Source organism: Schistocerca cancellata, chromosome 8 (genome assembly GCF_023864275.1).
Source record: "Schistocerca cancellata isolate TAMUIC-IGC-003103 chromosome 8, iqSchCanc2.1, whole genome shotgun sequence".
In the NCBI taxonomy this organism is placed as follows: domain Eukaryota; kingdom Metazoa; phylum Arthropoda; class Insecta; order Orthoptera; family Acrididae; genus Schistocerca; species Schistocerca cancellata.
The window spans coordinates 277,216,357-277,235,584 of NC_064633.1; positions in this window are offsets into that span (position 1 = coordinate 277,216,357).

The following is a 19,228-nucleotide window of genomic DNA, read 5'->3' on the forward strand; positions in this document are numbered from 1 at the left end:
GCTAGCGCCATTCGACGGCCAACACCGCGGTTCCTGGTGTGTCCGCTGTGCCGTGCGTGTGATCATTGCTTGTACAGCCCTCTCGCAGTGTCCGGAGCAAGTATGGTGGGTCTGACACACCGGTGTCAATGTGTTCTTTTTTCCATTTCCGGGAGTGTACGTAATCAGGCAAAATCGCCGTGAGCACTGAGGCCCTAATCCCACCGTCGCACTGGGTTGAAGATAACGATTTGGTAAACCACTGTGTCCTCCTGAATGTAAAAGTCTGTAAATGACTGTTGCAGAACCTCGTCCGACAAAAATCGTCGACCCTTAGAGGCCTTTTCTAACAAATAAAAGGCGTGATAATCGCATTGGGAAGAGATAAGGACTATATGTCGGGTGCACGAGTGTCTCCCATTAGAGTTCGTGTACCTTCTGCTTTACGACATTTGCTGTATGGGACCGTGTGACCCAGCACAGAACTTCGTGCATCATTCCACACTGGTGGTTATCGGCAGAGATGCTACCCCATTCACATTCTTCATTCTCAGATGGATGTCTACCGGTGTTTCTTCTTAGGCAACCAAGAAAGGAATGATACCACACTGCTCCGACGTACGTATTTGGTAATAATATCGCCATAGTTTACAGTTCTGCTTTCATCGCACACATGTTGCTGAGGCGCGAATGCTGTACTAATCCCTTTTTTACAGGTCGGTGCTTTCATACGGGGTGGTCAAAAACAGACGTAAAAGCTTGTAACGGTGTTGCAGTGTAGGTTTGGGTGAGTAATAATTGTTCAGAAAAAAAAACTGGATACGTTGCACTGTTTCCGACTTAATTAGCACTGAAGTTAGCCAATCAGGCCTTTGTGCAGGCATGTTTAAGCGGTTCAACAGGTTCAATTAGTGTAAGTTGTTCTCATAGGGTAGTGACAGAGCATGAGGTAGCTCAGCCTTTGGCTCAGGTTTGATCCGAACTACAGTCCCATGTCCAGTTTTTATAGCTCTCTTGTTCAGTGTTAGGAAGCTAGATGAAAAGCACCTTTAGTGACACCGGATATGGTCGGCCGCTTGAATTTGCGTACACAATGGCCTGATTGGCTAACTTCAACGTTAATTTACTCGGAAACGGTGCAACCCTTCGAACTTCCTTCTTAACAGTTATTTCGCAGCATACCTTACTCTAAAATAAGCTTTACAGTCTGTCTGACCACCGTATACACCACATCTTGTCGCACTAGGTAGCATTTACGCCGCAGCAACGCCCTGAAACTGAAACTTTTTGATCGCCCCTTACACAAATCTCGCCGCTGCAGTCTTTGCGTACTATACGTGCGGGCAAAAATTGTAACCAATTTGGATTGTATGATTATAAGAAATGCTATTAAACTCTTGTCAGAGGAGGTAAGTGGCGAATCCGAACTATCATTAAAAACAGTGCTTCAGAAGCCTGTAGCAGTTGCTAGCTTTGAAGTTGTGTAATAAAAAGAAAGGAAAGAGTGAAACACAGCTACAAGTAGTCAAGGATTTTGCTACTTCAATAAAGACGTAGAGAAAATAGACGAGATTTTTCTTTTTTACAGGTAATTTTGACGATGAGATCCTCAAGACTCCGACACAAAATTTCTGTAAAAGAGTTCGTACCGGGAAGGAGGGGATGTAATTGTAACACCCCACTCCTGACACCAGTTGTAAAAGACTACGTGGTTTGGGGATGGGGAGAGAAACTTCTGACACCATTGTTAATGTATAAAATGGTAGGGAAGGGGGAAGAAAGTTGTTAAATATGCCTCGTGGCGGCAGTGTGCAGGAGGTCGAGCGGTCAGGATTTGATAGTGGGCGTCAAGGGCAGAAGTTAAATGACAGAACAGGAAATTAAGTACACTAAAGAGGGTGTATTTCGATATACGGAGTACAAAAGGCACGCCCGGGGTCGGAAGTTAGCAGGTTTAGGCCAGGCTAGGTGGTCGAACAATTAAATGAAATGGTCAACGGAAGGGGGAACGGTTCGCGTTGACTTACGTTGGTGGCCGGTCGCGAAGGGCAGAGCCAGAGGCTCTGCCTTCCAAGAAGACGTCTGTTCTGCTCGAAGTCTGGATTCCAAGAGGGAGATGCACCTGTGTTCGGCACCTCAGAAGACTCCAGCGTCCACATACGTCATCGGTATCCCGTGCACGCTATTGGCTAAAACCAATGGTGTGAATTCACTAGCAGTTTCAGCAGAGGACTCAGAGCGTCTCCCGTCAGCAGCTTTAGCTGGACAGAACTGTCTCAGTTTTGGAAGGCAAGTGACTTGTGTCACGTGTACATGGCGTGAATTACTCTGGGAGAAAACTTGTAAAGATTCCACTGGGCCTTTGAAATATATTTCTGTAACCAATTCCTTAAAATATTCCATGACTAGCTGCCATCCTATACATTTCCGTGCTACATACATTCTTTACTTTAAACTATCAGTACCATAGTTGGGTACCTTGTCTGCTACGACATATTTTTTACATAGTTCATGTTTTATGAGATTTCTTACTACAAGTGCGTGGTCGAACCTGATATGCGTTGATTTATCCTTTGATTTAGCGACTGTTTCTCTTTAGTTACTGAAACCGATTTCTTTCAACAACTGTATTGGTAGAATTATCGGTCGTACTAACATAACGTGTTAATACGAGCGTCTGCGGACTCGCTAGCTGTAGCTTACAGCAGGGCTGGCCAAGAATTGGGCTTGCGGGCCATGGCCTGGCACGGGTGAAGTGTGCTTCCCCCACTGCAATGGCACTCTCTATAGACAAGAGGAAGGGGAAGCGGGAGAAGGTGCGAACGTGCCGCATCTAAGTGACAATGCAGTCGTACTGCAAACGACTGGGGTTTGTATTTCACATCCCTAACAACACACATCACGAACAAAAACAGTTTCAGTAGTGTTTATTGCTGTCCTGCTGAAAGCTTAATGATGTAATTTTTACTTGGTACAAACTGTCAGCATACAGGCAGATGAAGAAAATTTCACAGACTTCCGTACTCAAGGTGCCACGTCAATGTGATTTATTTAGTTTTATAACCGGAAAAATATCTTTTACACACATATATAGGTTTAAATATCGTAGTACTTTTGCAGTCTCGTTATGGAGACGTGGAATCTATAAATAGGAAAACAATTTAGACTTCCTGAACAGATTTAACGTATAAGAATTTGTCTTTAAAGAGGGAATTACATTAGAGAACTTACACCTATACATTTTTTTGTCTATTTTCAACTGAGATGGCAAATGGTCTCGAATACATCTCGAAAACAGATGTAAGAATAGCAGTGTCCTGAAAATGTTTAGAAAACTATCCATATTATTCGTTGAGGGTCACAATGTTTTCTACAATTCGGGCGTTCTCTTCAGCGCCAGTGAGACTGGGAAACTGGACTGTTTTTCTCAGAATTTGTCGCTACTACATTTCAGTTTTGTTTTTAAATGCCTCGCCATCAAATCATAATTACATGGTTTCTGGCCTTTCGGTGTGCAGTCAAGTCTTAAAATTCGGTCTGCAATCCTTTTCGGGTGTTCTAACTTTCGGTCCTATTCTTCTTTCTCTTTACAGATTCAAAAATAGCGCATTTTAAATTGAAAAATTGTTCCAGGCGTGCCCTTTGACTTACCCAATGAACTTCGGCAGTAGTATGTCGTGTCCACACACTTCGTTCAGTTACAGCGAAAAATATGGCAATTAACAGTGGAATAATGCATGAGACTCCAAAAATTCTGTCGTTCGTACCAAGAGTTTCGTCACGTGCTGTGCGACTGCAAATTTAATACACAGAGCTTCTTGATGTGCACAACAATGAATCCTGTCTGTTGATCTTTGTACTTTTTCTGCTCAATTTAGTTTCAACCAAATCTGTTTACTACTCTCATTTCATAGCAAATTTGCAGCACCCGTCGATCGTGCGATGGCATAACGGATAGTGAGAATTCTCATCCTTCTCTTCCGTTATTCCCACTCAGTTTTAAGGGCTTGTGACGGTAGATCGCTAGAATGCTTTTTTGTGCCGACAGTCCCTGGAGGTACTCATATGTTTACAGGTAATGGTATAGGCTCTCATCCTCCCTTGTTACTTCGAAGATGGAAATATGGCAAGATGGAGTAAACAAACAAATGTAAAGAAATGTCAGTGCCAAAACCTGAAATACAAAGCTCATCATCTATAAGAAGAAAGCATAAAGGACTTACATCAAGACAGATTCACACAGGGATAACAAACGATTGAAACTAAGTCTAAAATGATGCAGCAGTTTCCTTAAACTAATGAACTACAGGAAAACACATTGCAATTATCTCGGTAACGCATGGATTTCTCTTCTCGCTGAAGTTTTTTAAATGATCTGTTGCGCACTGGTTGTCATAGGGTGGAAAGGGATACACGTGTATGAGGACAGTGATAAGGCGCTCTATTACGTTACAGTTTTGCCACTAGGGAATTTAACAGCCTATAAACTAGTGTATTAGGTAACAATATGCTTTCCTGTAATTCAAATGTATGTGTGATCCGATATTGGCCATATCAGTGGATACCCCAAGAAAGTAAGTACAGTGCTCTAAATCCACCTTTGGTTTCAACCACAGTATTGCAATAGACTATTAGTTCAACTAACATCTTTTAGCCAGTTTTTGAGGCAATGGAACTACCGAGAAGAACAGAAGAGGCTTATGCAGAAGGAAGCAGGTTTGTTCCAGTTGCACCTAGATCTTTTATACGCGACCAGATAACTTCACCGTCACACTCATTTTCGACATTAATAGAGACAATATTTTTGTCAACTGCAATGAAAACTGCCCCTTCTATGGCGTCTAATCTGGTTTTTCCGATACAATTTTCATGACTCACTAAGTATCTCCCAGCTTACTTCAGCCATCTCTCGATCCCAAGAATAATATGAGTGCGAGTTCTTTCTTGGAGTGCAGTAAATTGGGAACTTTTTTACGAATAGTTCGACAGTTTACTGGTAAAAGTTTGACACTCGAAGTGTCTCTACTCTGAACAAGATCTAATTTCAATGTTTGTGTATTGACTGGGAAGAGTTAATCAGAGTACGTCTAGCTGCAATTCCCCTTGTGCGCTCCACTAGTACTCTGCTACCTAACTGGCTGTTTCCTTTGTGTAGTGAACTCCTGACCTATCAAAGGTAAATCCTACATTTCTCCACCCCGTAAAACAAGCCCAGAGATTAGCAACCAAGGCCCTCACGGAGCTGCTGCAGCCTTTGCCTGAGACCCTCCACTCAGTTCAACAGAGGACCCTGATCAACTCTAAAACAATGTTACAAATTGTGAGCTCTGCTTGCACCTTAAACGTGAGGCCAGCAGCCTTCAGAGCCTCTGGAAACTGCCTGTATTGACTGAGAATAGCCTCAGAACATATGCCACAGGCCTCGTTGGTGCCAACATGAACCCCAACATGGAGACGGCTGCACCCAGCACGCTCCATAGCTAGAGGCAAATCTTCTTTCACATCTCAGATGAGCCCCCGCTCCTGGCAGACATACCGTGCGCGTTGACTTTCTTCCCAGACCCTTCAAAAGGGGCTCCATAATCCGCCTAACATTGGGGCTCGCTGAAAAATAGCTAACCCCTGACCCCGTGTGACTGCTAGCACAATGCGCTGTGAATATGCGAGGCCTGCAGGCCAGTTTCCAGACTGACCCTCCGCCTTGATTGACGTGAACTTGTTACCATCCATGAATCCCTTACCCTGTGAGGTACCCCTGTTACTTTTGTAATTCGGTAACTTCTGTTTCTTACATAAATACCGATATGCATAGCTCACAACAGAGCAAAACCGTGAGCTGAGTAATCTTCGACTATTGCTGCAATATCTTTGTGTTGTTGCACCGCATCTGCCTGTGAGAACTAGCACAGTTACACGCACTCTACGTTGAGCAGTGTTGAGTATCAGATGTATTTTGAAAAATAGTCAGGAAACTTTCTTTATAAGCGTGACTGGTGGAATTTCAGTACGAATACTTTTGATGCAGTTATGGAGAGATAAGCTAAGGAAAGTAGTTGTGAGTTTTTGTGTAATGCTGACAGTTTGAGATAATCACGTAAGTCTGTAGCATTGTTTTATGTTAACGAGACAGCAGTAACGAAGCTCAGATAGTAGGATTGTCTTATGGATTGCTCCGACAGGAAGATGAGATTCCCTTGCTTAAAGTTATTTCTTAAAGTCATATTATGTAAATACTCTTGTGAACATTGAGCTGATTTTTAAAGCATTACCATTGAATATTGAATATCATTTGAATTTTGTTAGAATTCACTTCTTACCGGTTGGAATTTCCATTCTGTTTATTATGAATGCACACACGTTGCGCTTTGTGGTACAGAATTTTCAGTCGTAGTTTTTAATGTAGTTTTGCTGCTGTACGCTGTGCTCTGCTCTCGAGAAATCTAGAAAAATATTTCTGAAGAACACAAGGTAATTGGAAATACAGTTTAGGGCAGGAATTTTTTTGTACGTCCAGCTGCATATTAACTTTAGAAGTTAGGTTACATCCACGGTAGCCATGCATTTCTATAAAAACGACTTCAGTTTGTAAACAGGGTTGAGAAAATGGCATTATGTCCTTGTATAATCAGTATAGTCAGGGTTTCGCACAGTAAACGAGTTTAAGTTACTGATTAGTTTGTTTGGTTATCATATACACGTCACAAAAGTTTTGCGTCAACCCGGTTCCCAGAACTCCTGAAGGTGGAAGTTGACTATGGATATTGTATCGCAGACACAGTCCACTTGACCGTTCAGATATAACTAAACCCGCCAAAGGATGTAAACAATCATGCATGAGTAGTGCAAATTAGACGGAGGGGGCCCGACAGCCGAGCAGTTACAGTCATTCCTCCAGGAAGGAGAAGGAGGTACATGGCTCGTGTTGTCTGTAGTTCAATAATTCCTAGACGATCAGTACCGCGGTTCGATCGCGGCCGCATTGTTACTTTGTGCCAGGAAGGGCTCTTAACAAGGGAAGTGTCCAGGCGTCTCGGGGTGAAACAAAGCGATGTGGTTCGGACATGGAGGAGATACAAGGAGACAAGAACTGTCGATGACATGCCTCACTCAGGCCGCCCAAAAGCTACTATTGCAGTGAATGACCGCTATCTACGGATTATGGCTCGGAGGAACTCTGACAGCAACGCTGCCTTGTTGAATAATAATTATCTTGCAGCCACAGGACGTCGTGTTACGACTCAAACTGTGCGCAATAGGCTGAATGCTGCCCAACCTCAGTCTCTATGTCCATGGCGAGATCCATCATTGCAACCATGACCATGCAAGGCGGTACAGATTGACCCAACAACATGCCGAATGGACCGCTCAGGATTGGTATCGCGTTCTCATCGTATATACCTTCAACCACACAATCGTCGGAGACGTATTTGGAGGCTACCCGGTCAGGCTGAGCGCCTTAGACACACTGTCCAGAGAGTGCCGTGAGGTGGAGGTTTCCTGCTGTTTAGGGGTGGCATTATGTGGGGCTGACGTACGCCGCTGATGACTTCCTTCAGGATAACGACATCGCTTGACTAGAGTGGCCAGCATGTTCTCCAGACATGAACCCTATCGAACATGCCTGGGATGCTTTGAAAAGGACTATTTATGGGCGATGTGGTCCACCAACCACCCTGAAGGATCCACGCCGAATTGCCGTTGAGGAGTGGGACAATTTGGACCAACAGTTGGCTCTGAGCACTATGCGACTTAACTTCTGAGGTCATTAGTCACCTAGAACTTAGAACTAATTAAACCTAACCGACCTAACGACATCACACACATCCATGCCCGAGGCAGGATTCGAACCTGCGACCGTAGTTCCAGACTACAGCGCTAGAACCGCTTGGCCACACCGGCCGGCTGGACCAACAGTGCCTTGATCAACTTGTGGATAATATGCCACGACGAATACAGGCATGCATCAGTGGAAGAGGACGTGCTACTGGATATTATAAGTACCGGTGTGTACAGCATTCTTGACCACCACATCTGAAGGACTCGCTGTATGGTGGTACAACATGCAATGTGTGGTTTTCATGAGCAATAAAAAGAACCTGAAGATTCACAGCGGAAATGATGTTTATGTTGATATCTATGCCAATTTTTGTACAGGTTCCGGATATCTCGGAACCGAGATGATGGAAAACATTTTTGATGTGTGTAGAATAATTATGAAAAACTCGGTTGTTATGAGGGTGAAATGGAACAAGAATACAAGTCTATAAAAATAAAAATTAGTTTTTATCCTCATCAAATAATACCTTGTTCTTCATTCGAAAACGTTTTTTACGTCCGTATGCTATCCAGCAATAGTTATGAGTCACCATTCCTCCTCGTAATAAATATGCAACTCACATAGTTTCAAAAGTGCTTCCATGCATTACACTGTAAACTCAGCGAAACTCTTCCCGTTGCTCACCGCTGCTATCCACTACTGTCTGTCAAAGATTCTACGACTCCACAGTGCTCCCATCGCAGACAAAGACACTGTTGCCTTACAACTGTTTCTCTGACGACAGTTCTTCAAATATATCACTTTCCTTTGCAAATATTAACATATCCAATAACGTCACGAAAAAATTAGCCATATTACAGTACTTGAAATAATTTTCAAAGAATGCGTTTAGCACAATTTAGGTAGAAGTTTGAAACGTAAATCCGGATTTTATTTTCGCCAACATATAGAGAGTAATTTGAAGTCTCCACCAATTATGGCTGTATGAGTCGTGTAGGTGTTGTAAATTAGTCCGAGTTGGGAAATCGAAAAAGGATCCAATTATTGTTTTATTCCGGTTGCCAAGAACGACCTCTACTCACACTAATTCACAGGAACTATCAACTTCAATTTCGCTACAAGGTAAACTACTACTAACAGCAACAAACGTCACCGTCAAATGTATCCAGCCTGTCCTTTCTGAACACCGTTTGGTTCTTCGCAAAACTTTTGGCACAAGTTACCTTCGTCTTTAGCCAGGTTTCAGGGCCTATAAAGATTTCAGCATCAGTGCTTTCTGTTAGCGATTGGGCTTGTGGTACCTTCTACATTTCTGATGGCATTGTCGTGGGGGCGATCTGTAGTGTTCTGAACACATAATAAACCTTCAGCTTCTAAGATCGCTGAGATCATATCATTATATAGGTGACCGGTTTCGGCAATTATCTATTGCCATCTTCGGATCTGCAAAAGGTGGGACCAAAAATTCTAGGATACAGCAAATTACATAATAGCGCACATAATTATGTCCAAAATTTGCAATACCTGGAATAGAAAAATACCTATGTTTACATCATTACACAATCCACTTTTTCAGAGTATAGTACGTGGTACTATATAATGTACGTCCTTGTTCTGACGGTGAGCTATACTACAAGTCGGCATGTATGTTTTAAAATCACACTACCAATTTCAATTGGGTACCTTCAAACACAGCTACAAGAATGTTCACCTGTTATATCAATGGTTTCTGGATCTATATTCTTCCTGGTTTCGACTTGCTCCCTTTGAGACTGGAGCCATTTTTGTGTTTCCCGAGACCCTCTAACCTGAAAAACGGCGCAGTGTGTGCCACACAGCTCCCGCTAACCGCGTAGCTCATCCTGCGTGTAATAGAGTCCTTATCTATTCAGGGGAACCCGGAGCCCAACCACTACATGGCGCAAGCTGAGGGATCTGCAACCGTGCACAACCGTCTGTGCCTGACTCAGACCTTCCATTCAGCTCTGTACCAGAGATCCACAATCGATCCTGTCGTCTATGCAGCAAATGGTGAGCTGGGCCTTAATCTCCCAAGCATGGCTGGCAGCCTTTACCAGTTCAGACAACCGCTCCAAACCAGAGAGGATATCTTCTAATCCAAAGCGACACGCATCATTGGTACCACCGTGAGCCACGACCTGCAGCTGGCAGAATCATGTGCTCTACGTGGCATCCAGAAATACCCATTCAACATTTAGAATTACTCATACCAGTATGCACTTTTGCTGTCTTCCCTTCCTTGGCAGCCACATCCTTAAGGGGCCCCATAACGCGCCAAACATTGGAACTCCCAACCACCAATAGTCCCACCCTCTGTGACTGCCCGGATCTTGCAGGTTAAGAGGTTTCTTCTGAAACAGGACCAGCAATTGCATTTGGCTATAGGACATTGTCAGCCGCAGACAACAGCTGGAACCTATTTGTTAGACTAACTGGCAAGCCCCAATGCTTGGATCCCGGAGGAGTCTTTCACAGCCTGCCACGCCCTGAGGCTTCAAATGGTTCAAATGGCTCTGAGCTCTATGGGACTTAACATTTGAGTTTATCAGTCCCCTACAACTTAGAAGTAATTAAGCCTAACTAACCTAAGGACACTACACACATCCATGCCCGTGACAAGATTCGAACCTGCAACCGTAGCAGTCGCGCGGTTCCGGACTGAAGCGCCTAGAACCGCTCGGCCACCGCAGCTAGCGCACGCCCTCATCTCATCTCTCCCTTGACCAGAGGTGAGAGGTCAATCTCCATGTAAAGCAGTTACTAGGCTGATCATCGGTGTGGACCGATCGGCGGATTCGTGGGTCATGTTGGACTTCCGTTGAATCCCCATTGGGGTCCACAACAGTTATGCCCATCCACTGCACTCTCAGGCTCTGTACCCGAAGCCAACATACCCTGGAGTGTCACTAACCCAGATCATGTTCGCATACAGCAATTATAAGCTCTATCCATACTACACTACTGGCCATTAAAATTCCTACACCAAGAAGAAATGCAGATGATGAAAGAGTATTTATTGGACAAGTATATTATACTAGAACTGACATGTGATTACATTTTCAGGCAATTTGGGTGCACAGATCCTGAGAAATCAGTACCCAGAAATACCACCTGTGGTCGTAATAACGGCCTTGATACGTCTGGGCATTGAGTCAAACAGAGCTTGGATGGCGTGTACAGGTACAGCTGCCCATGCAGCTTCAACACGATACCACAGATGATCAAGAGTAGTGACTGGCGTATTGTGACGAGCCAGTTGCTCGCCACCATTGACCAGACGTTTTCAATTGGGGAAAGATCTAGCGAATGTGCTGGCCAGGGCAGCAGTCTGGAAAGGCCCGTACAGGATCTGCAACATGCGGTCGTGCATTATCCTGCTAAAATGTAGGGTTTCGCAGGGATCGAATGAGGGGTAGAGCCACGGGTCGTAACACATCTAAAATGTAACGTCCACTGTTCAAAGTGCCGTCAATGTGAACAAGAGGTGACCGAGACGTGTAAACAATGACACCCCATACCATCACGCCAGGTGATACGCCAGTATGGCGATGACGAATACACGCTTCCAATGTGCGCTCACCCCGATGTCGCGAAACACGGATGCGACCATCATGATGCTGTAAACAGAACCTGGATTCATCCGAAAAAATAACGTTTTGCCATTCGTGCAGCAAGGTTCGTCGTTGAGTACACCATCGCAGGCGCTCCCGTCTGTGATGTAGCGTCGAGGGTAACCGTAATCATGGTCTCCAAGCTGATAGTTCATGCTGCTGCAAACGTCGTCGAACTGTTCGTACAGATGGTTGTTCTCTTGCAAACTCCCTCATCTGTTGACTCAGGGATCGAGACGTGGCTGCACGTTCCGTTACAGCGATGCGGATAAGATGCCTGTCATCTCGACTGGTGATACGAGGCCGTTGGGAGCCAGCACGGCGTTCCGTATTACCCTCCTGACTCCACCGATTCCATATTCTGCTAACAGTCATTGGATCTCGACCAACGTGAGCAGCAATGTAGCGATACGATAAACCGCAATCGCGATAGGCTACAATCCGACCTTTATCAAAGGCGGAAATGTGATCGTACGCATTTCTCCTCCTTACACGAGGCATCACAACAACGTTTCACGAGGCAACGCCGGTCAACTGCTGTTTGATGATGATGTTTGGTTTGTGGGGCGCTCAACTGCGTGGTTATCAGCGCCCATACAATTACCCAATCTTTGCTCAGTCCAATTTCGCCATTTTCCTGGATGATGATGAAATGATGAGGACAACACAAACACCCAGTCATCTCGAGGCAGGTGAAAATCCCTGACCCCGCTGGGAATCGAACCCGGGACCCCGTGCTCGGGAAGCGAGAACGCTACCGCGAGACCACGAGCGGTGGACCGTACAACTGCTGTTTGTGTATGAGAAATCAGTTGGAACCTTTCCTCATGTCAGCACGTTGTAGGTGTCGGCACCGGCGCCCACTTTGTGTGAAAGCTCTGAAAAGCTAATCATTTGCACATGACAGCATCTTGTTCCTGTCGGTTAAATTTCACGTCTGTAGCACGTCATTTTCGTGGTGTAGCAATTTTAATGGCCAGTAGTGTAAATACGGTAGAAAACTACGTTACACAGGCAAACAAACGACTGTCAACATGTACTACACAACACTACCGTAGACACTGACGAAATCACAAGACCTGTGTCTAGCAAATTTGATTAACACGCAGAGATCAAATAATAAACTGCCAAAGCACATAGGTGAGACTAAATATTTCGCTCATGCTTAAGAACTTACAAAAGTCACAAATTCAGTAAATTTCCAACACAAATGAAAAGGTAAAACTCTATTAAATATTAAATTAACATGCAGAAATTCAAAAACTAAACTACCAAAGCACACAGATGAAGCTATATAATTCGCTCCTGGTTACAAGCTCGTAAAATGTCACGAAATCTGTTAACTCCCTGCTGTTGCTGTTGCTCGGCCAGCGGTTGGTGCCTGACTTCCGTGTGAATGTCACAGATCTGGACTTTTTTCTCTGTGGTTACGTCAAGACATTGGTGTATGAAACCCTGTAAAAACGGATGAAGACCTGCTTGCTAGCGTCCAAGCTGCCTATCTTCTAGTACAACAGACACCAGGGATTCTTGAGGATGTGTGGCAGGACTTCATGGGCGATCGACATGCATGTGTTGTGGCTGGCGGTCGTCACTTTGAATAGTTACTATAAGCTACGCTACTGTTATGCGGTGCACACTGTGTGTGTATCTAGCACAACAAATACGCATGTATTAGGTTCCCTATCTCAATGCAGTCAGTTCTGGACCCAGTCTCACCTGTTTCAGTTTGATCCAAAAGTTTTGCTACAGCGTATATAAACGACTTCAACGTTTCCTCAGTAACGGAAAGGTACTTAGGTGTATATTCGAATATTGTATTTTTCAGTGAGAACTAGGTATAGGAATCAACATGCTTGGCTGCTGATGAACTAGAGCACGAATCATCTGAAATAGCTGGCAAAAATGTTAAGGACTGCTGGAATAAATGGGAGGAAGTAAGTGTTGGCGGGAAAGCGATACAGGGTGGCGGTGCTGGTAGCTCGGTGTGGCATCCCAGCTGGGGTTCAGCCGCGAGGCCTGGCACGTCCGTGGCGAGCAAACAGAGCGCTGGCCGCGGCTCGCATGTCGATGCGGCACTTGGCACAGTGGACGGATGCGCTGCCGGTGTGTGGTGTGAGCGGGGCGCTGATACGTGGCAGCCCGGGGCTTCGCCCACAGTGGCTGCGCAGTCACGCCGGAGGGCGCAACGTGCTCTCTGAAGAGGCTTGGTCAGCTTGGTACTTTGCTATCACGCGAATAGACTGAAGCCGCGTTATACCAGACGAAACGAAAGGGACCTCAAGTTTCGTAGCTTCCAGAAGATAAATTGTCATCGTTCACTACTATCCGATTGTGTGTGCGAAAATGTGTTTACACTACTGGGAACGGAAGAGAATGTGCTATCCCTTAGCCCATGCATGATAGATGATATTTTTGACGTTAATAATAATGCACTCAAGAATCAACATTAATTATATCCACTGCATAAAACTCTGTTACTTAAAGTTGATTATATTCTATGGCAAGGGCAAAGTTCTGTCAGAGTAAGCAAACAAGTGTAGCAAAGGTAAAATTTAATTGACTCAGTTTGTACGTAAACATGAAACATTTTGAGGTAGCGCACTTAAAACTGAACTGCAGCTGCAGATTCCTCTAGTTCTAGTCCAAAACTTTGAACATAACTTGGTAGTTCGTTTTCCGTCGAATCCTCATTAAATATGAAAAGCGAAGTGGAATAATAAATACCAAAGAACAAAACAATCTGTAAAAGGCTATAATTTATACTCTGATCAGAGTGTTATCTTGATATTTACTTTTCCGCTTCACTTTTCATATGTAATGAGGTGTCAACAAAAAGGTACCATCAACATAAGTTCAAAGGCGACCACAGTATTTGAGTTGTGTTCAGTTTTGCAGTTCAGCAAGTGCTGACTACATTTACGACATTATCTGCAAGCTACCTGACAATAAGCACTTACATTCTGCCTATTAGTAATCCGAGACAATTTCATTAGTGATTGTTTCGCTTTTTAGTTGCTAATGTCTAAGTCTACATCATAATCCGCAAGCAATTTACCTGGCACTTACAATTTTGTCGTTAGCATCCACACCCATTTGCGTTAGTAACTGCTTTGCCTTTTAATAGTTTCTTCGTTGCAGTCTACATCTATAACATAAACGCCACACAATCTAACAGCTAACATTTACACTGTATTCATTAACAGCCATTGGCACGTGCATTAGTGATTATTTCTCAGCCGGCCGGAGTGGCCGAGCGGTTAAAGGCGCTACAGTCTGGAACCGCACGACCGCTACGGTCGCAGGTTCGAATCCTGCCTCGGTCATGGATGTGTGTGATGTCCTTAGGTTAGTTAGGTTTAAGTAATTCTAAGTTCTAGGGGACTTATGACCGCAGCAGTTGAGTCCCATAGTGCTCAGAGCCATTTGATTATTTCGCATTTCAATGGCCACTTTGTACAGGTGCGCCACAAACTGCTGTTCACCTAACGGCAAGCACTTTTCCTCTAGTCATTAGGAACCCAGAATATTTGCCTTAGTGACTGTTTCCATTTTCAATAGCTGCTGTCTACATCTACATAGTACTCTGTAAGCCAGCTAACAGCTAGCACTTACAATTTTGTCATTAGCAACCACATACATTTGCGTTATTAGTTATTTCACGTGTCAATAGCTGTTTTATATGTCTACGTCCTACTCCATAAGCCACCTAACAGCTTGCACTTTCATTTTAGCATTAGCAACCAGAAACAACTGCCTTAATGATTTTTTTTTGCGTTTCAATACCTGCTGTTTACATCTACAACATAATCACCAAACAAGTTAATAGCTAAGACAGTTTGTTCACTAGCAATCAGAGACATTTGTGTTAGTGATTTTTTCACATTACAACAGCTGCTATCTAAATCTACTTTATAATCTATAAGCAACCTAAGGGCTAGCCCTTACACTCTGTTCATTAGCATCCAGAGACATTTGTGTATTGGTTCTTATTTCAATAGCTATCGTCTACATCTACATCATAATCTGCAAACCATCTAGGGACCAGCAGCCACACTCTGGTCATTAAGAACCAGGGACATTTTCGTTAGTGATTGTTTCCCATTTCAACAGCTGCACTTAACGGCTATCACTTTCTCTCTAGTCATTAGCAACCAGAGACTTTAGCGTTAGTGATTGTTTGAAGTTTTAACTGCTCCTGTCTACATCTAGGTCGTAAGCCGTAAACCACCTAACTTCGTGTGGCAAAGGGTACATCTGACGCCGCTAACTCATCTCTGCTTAGCTGTTGCATTCGCGAATAGCGCATGGGATGAATGATAGTCGGTAACCCTCGGGATCAGCTCTAATTTCTAGACTTTTCTCGTTGTGGTCTTTTCACGAGATGTTTTTGAGACGAAGTAGTATATCTTCAGAGTCTTCCCGGAAAGCGCTGTCCCGAAATTTTAATATTAACCCTCTCTGTGATTCACAGCTCTTATGTTGTTGCCAATGGAGTTTGTTGACCATCTGTGTAACGCTCTCATGTCGACTAAACGAACCCATGATGAAACGCGCCGCTCTTCTTGGGATTTCTCTGTCTCTTCTAGCAGCTGTATATCAGATGGTTTTGAGGGCTGCAGTAACATATACGAAGTAATTCTTCAAGAATTCTTTATAAATAAGTATAAGGAAGATCATTTCAATAAAATATCATTAAGGAAATGTGGAATATTTATACGTCCTGTAACTTTGGCCACTTGATAAAACCTGTAACAGAGTTTGTTACAGAGGAGATAGCATGACGCCGGTAAAATATAGACCAATGGAGCTTTCCCATCTCTCAAAACCATACTCAACACAAATTGGTCCAAGGAGTATTGAGCAATACTTTGAATTTTATACATTTTTGTTCTACATTTTCGTCCTCAAAACTTAAAGATTGGTGTTGGTCACTCAGATACTTTAAAAATTTCATCCTGCCACTCCTGCTAAGCTATAGTATTTTCCTCTCCTTCTTTCCATTCTTTATAAAACCTGTAGTCACTGTTGCTATCACAGCCTCACAAACACTTATAATCTTCTCTAAGGTAACTGATTGGGGAAGTTCTGATCTGTTTGTCACTGAAAGGTTTAAGAAGTTGCCTTCACGAAACCTTTCTCCTTCTGCTCGAAGTAATTTTCAGGAAAGGTATTCAGAACAGTCTCACACGAATCCACGTCTCTGGCATCAATTTGGGTCGCATGACTCTCCCGTTCTGTAGCTGGATAATATAAGTCTCCCCCTACTAGAGCAGCATTCTCAGGAACCGTACTCGAGACATTCTGCAAGTTTTCACTGAAGCGCCCTGCCATTAAGGATCATGAAACAGGTGGTCATTGTAAACATCCACTTAACAAGTTAGCCCCACCTCTTGAATTAACTTAACCAAATCATTTTATATTAGGAATCCGGAATAATCTCACTAGACATTACAGACATTCTTTACGGCAATAAGCACGTCACCAGTTTTGGAGTGTAACTTACCCATACGATATACTTTACAGTCAAAACTAGAATTTAACTTCAATTCACTTGCAGTTTCACTCAAATTCTTGCATGTTGAAGATATATGTAAATCCAGCTAGGTTTTCGCGTAATAAAGCATTTGTACTTTAAGACGGAGCTTTGCAGAGGGATGATGGAGGGTGTATGATATAATTCCACTGAATTATCAGATCATTAGGCAGTCTAAAATCGCTTGCCAGCTTCGACCTAATTCTCGACTGTGTCAGTGAGAGCTCCTTTATAACGATGAATCTAAAATTATACATAAAGAAAGTTGAGTCTACTGAAATATAAGAGATACTTTCGGTAGCTACATAGAATTGCTTGAAATTAGCCCTCCCTTTCGATGTCAATATTTATCTTGTGTTTACTTAATTCAATTCGAAGCACACGTCGCCGTTCTGGTATGGATTTTGTTTACCGCGATGGGGATGACGTCATAAGCCACCAGAACAAATAAAGCAGCTTTTGTTCAAGGTGGACAGTTGTGGTAACAACCTTCGCACTCTATGGACAGGTGTAGCAAGCAGACTCTTTGAAAGTTAAAGATCTCCATATTTTCAAGACTGTTCTGTACTGTTTTTGCCTATGTGAATGTGGCATCACTGAAGCAGCGTGAAAGTGCATCTCACATGTTGTATTGATTAGCCATGTAACTAAAATAATTAATGGAGACCTACGGCACTACCCCGAATGATCAGTAATTCGAGGAATGTGTCCACCAGACTTGAAAATCAGGAAAAATAGAGCCTTTTACTGGCTAAAGAAAGGAAATCAAATCGAAGTACGAAGGGTGCCTGGAACTGAAGCCGCTTTGAAAAAGACAATAAAAGATAGCAAATTACAACTGTGGCAAAATGAATGAGACTCTTCAGGCACTGGCAGGAGAATACACGAATTTCTCCCTAACGTCAGAGAAAAATTAAAAATGAGATTTATAAAACCATCGTCTGGAATGATACAGTATCTGACGTCCATGGCCCTTACGACACGTGTCTATATATAATCAAAAGATAGATGAATGATAGCTGCTCCTGCGGCAAGGTGGGCACGCCAGAACGTACATTGTGGGACTGCGCGCTCTATGAGTATGCAACTGCTAATGGATGTCGCATATTAAGAATGTAGGATCCAAAAGCAGTAATAAGGAGCATGTAGACTGGCGCACCTAGGACGACACTGCAGCCATAGTTTCCAGGAATGCCAAGGAAGACTTCACGAGGCATTCAACCATAAGGCGTCATGCTTCCATCAGGGCTAGACAACATAAGCTGCAGATGAAGAGACGATGGTTGGCGACCACCGTGTGAAATACTTTCCCAAGATTCTATATCGCTTTGGTGTTAGTGATCATGGAAGTATGGACTTCTAGAAGTAACGGTCATGGGTGGAATTGCTACAGAGGAAACGCTGCTGACGTTCTGCCCGACGCCAAAAGAATCCAACAGGCAATGGCTGTTGACTGGGGTACCATGAGGGCGGATCCAGTAGCGGAAACAACCACGTACAAATTAAATACATCAAAATAGATGAACAAATTCTATTGTCTGTTGTAGATTAGTAGCTGCGAAAGTGGTTAACTGTTTCAATGTAGTTTTATAGTAGTAGAAGTAGTTGTTTTTTTCTTTTTTAATTTCTCTCATTTAAAAAAGAGAAATAAGTGTCAGAAACAAATAATTAATTCATAAATTATAACTTTCCAAGGAAATGTTATTTGCACAGTCTGTTTTAGCTTTTTAGATAACAGACTGTAAATATGAAGAATAAATCTTCTTCTTCTTCTATTGCTTGTGCCTTTGTTCCGCAGTTTTCTCATGGTCAACATGGTTACGATCGGATTTGGCATGGTTAATTGAAGGGGTGATCAGACGACCTTCCTTTCGCCACCTCGTACCCCTGGGATGGAATCAGTGCATCCCAGCTGTCTGCGTGTGGTGTAGACCATGAAATAGTGCGAACCTGTTTCAAATGTCTGCGAGTCGTGTAACTGAGACGCGACGTGGGGACCGGCCCGGCATTCAAATAGTGACATGTGGAAAACCGCCTAAAATCCACATCCAGGCTGCCTGGCACAAATGCCCTCGTCGTTAGTCCGCCAGGCGGAGTCGATCCGGGGCCGGCGGGCCTAACCGAATCCAGGAAGTAGTGCATCAGCGCTCCCGACTAACCTGGCGGGCTATGAAGAATAAATAAAAAGTCCAAAATAAACAAACATTACACATAGCTATAGTTTGTTATTTATCTTGTAAAAAAATATGAAACTGTAGAAATGCAGTCTTGTAGAACTAATGATCACAAGAGTTGTACACTATC